The 2,237-nt window shown below is 35.9% G+C and overlaps 1 protein-coding gene across 4 annotated transcripts in view; it reads right to left on the reverse strand.

Moving 5' to 3' along the window:
• Window positions 1-1,792: 1,792 nt before the first annotated feature.
• MEIS2 (Meis homeobox 2) overlaps window positions 1,793-2,237 on the reverse strand; it is a 209,469-nt gene continuing 209,024 nt past the window's right edge. For all 4 annotated transcript variants that reach the window (XM_086710315.1, XM_086710313.1, XM_086710314.1 and 1 more), the window contains one exon: window positions 1,793-2,237. This exon is cut by the window's right edge and continues 981 nt beyond it. The gene's annotated coding sequence lies outside the window, so the exon portion shown is untranslated.

Below are 2,237 nucleotides of genomic sequence, written 5' to 3' on the forward strand. Positions count from 1 at the left end.
TATTTCCTTTAACACTATATGGTTGTCAAAACACCATTCCCAGTTTCTTTGCTTTTGACAGCTGAGTCTTTCTTAAATATACCCAAATCGGAACTCTTTATACTAAATAGTAAACCCGAGATAGGAGCAAATGCCTTCTGAGGTGGTTTAAAAAAAGCATGATAAAAATTGGACAACTCTACTACCTCTTGGTCTCAGCATATGGGGGGGGGGGGAGGGCAAGAAAATGCAAACAAATATTATTACAATTACTATTCATCCCCCAAATATTTAAGAAGGTTAACATGATAGGATGTGGGTTTGTTGAAGCTAAGCCTGAGAGGGTTTTATTCATTAAAACCAAGTGTACAGAGCTCTGGGATCTAAACTTTGATGAAATAGCTTAATAATTTCATTAAACACTTCCTAAATACGAGCCAATTACCAAGTAAACTCTGCAGCGCACCGTCTACTGGGAGGAAAGGAAGAAAAACTTTTTCAAACATACCCCCCCCCCCCAGCGGATGTGAGTTAATTTGTAAATGGAGAACTTCACCTAAAAGCATTTGAAGTAAAAATACACAAATATTTGAATTTTGCAAAAAGACTCCATGTGCGCCAGGATAACAAAAATGAGAGGGAAGCTCTTTTCCAAGTAGCATAGAATTTCTCCGTTAACCATCAGTTTGTGTCAGAAGTGTTGTTTCTACGTTGAAACAGCAGCATATCAATTAAGCTGATAAATGTGTTAATAAAAATTCTCCCTAGCCAAAAATCATACAAAACAATAGAAATTTATCTCCTTGTTTCTTTATAGACAACTTCTATTGATGCTTTCTGCACTGGGAAAGTGGAATCCAAGTGAGACACAAACTTGGATTTCGGAGCTACTGAACTATTTCCCTATCAAGCTGACATCACGGAATTAGTTGTATGATATAATCCCTTCCACACATGGGATTAAAAATTCAGGTGTTACAAAATTCCAGGGTAGGATATTTAGCTTTAAAATTGAGGGGGCATGCAAATACCTCACACTTTTTTTTTTCCACTTTGCACACTTTACCAGGCATTGTTTGTGCAGTACCAGCAAAGCCAGTAACACAGATTTCTAGGAATGTTGGGTGAAACTTGGAAAATGGCATCATATTGCCTGTTGTGCTGTTGTTTTAGAAAAAAAATTTATGTTTAGTCACCAACTCATCACACTAGCGTGACTGCACATGGGGGTGTCTGAAATAAAAAGACATAATATAACTTATAGTAAATATTAATGATTAATCTTTGCAACTCAGGATTTCAAACTCCATAGAAGTTGTTTACTCATCTATGAACATCTATATGTAAATTTTAATTTACATATTCAGCAGTATTTTAGTAAGACAGAGAAAAAACACAGGCAGATGAATTATCTTTGAGCACAGACGTTAGTTATTTCTTATGATGTAAAATTAACCCTGAAAAAGCCCTTTATTCTGGCAGAGGACGAACATGAGAAGCTTTATCTGAGAGTCTTTTTTTTTTTTTTAACATCATCTAAAGAGGTTAGACATGTCGAAGGTAATCTTTCAACCTGGCTCATAACACACACACACACACACAATTTCATACCTTTAGAAGTTTTCTGCCGGTATGATTTATAGGCCAAATACACACTACGTGCTACAGACGGTTACCTTAAAAATTGTTGGTTAAGTTTCAAATACAGTCAACTTCTGGGGGCAAAACCATCACCTGCTTTTAACGCGACATAGAGTAGGCGTTGTGCAACCTTGCCTTAGAGCTATTAAAAACGCAAAAGCCTAACAAAAAATCAAAAATGAAATATTTATTACCGCATTTTGTGACTTAACACCTTTTTTTTTTAACATAACGTCACAGTCCTCATACAAGTATTTTAATGTAAATTTGACAAAGCTTAAAGGTAACAGCATTTTCTTCTAGTGAGGAACACGTGCTGAGAAAAGAATTCATGGACATACAATACCAATTCCACAGCAGATCTGATACTAGCAAAAACATTCTTTTTTTTTTTTTCAATTGAGGTAAACACATAGAATATCTAACATGAAACAATTAATAGACCGAACTCTGTACGAAGTTTGTTACAGTATTCTCTTGCTCCTTTTTATCCCCCAAGCTTTGAGTTTCTGATAAAGTCCTAGTGGTGGTGCTCTGACCATTAATAACTTTCTTGTGTTGAGGAAAAGCTGCCCAACGTGAGATTGTTTTGTCCACAGCCAAGGCTCAGAACTCCT

Source organism: Puma concolor, chromosome B3 (assembly GCF_028749965.1).
Source record: "Puma concolor isolate L17-30 chromosome B3, mPumCon1.1.hap2, whole genome shotgun sequence".
In the NCBI taxonomy this organism is placed as follows: Eukaryota; Metazoa; Chordata; class Mammalia; order Carnivora; family Felidae; genus Puma; species Puma concolor.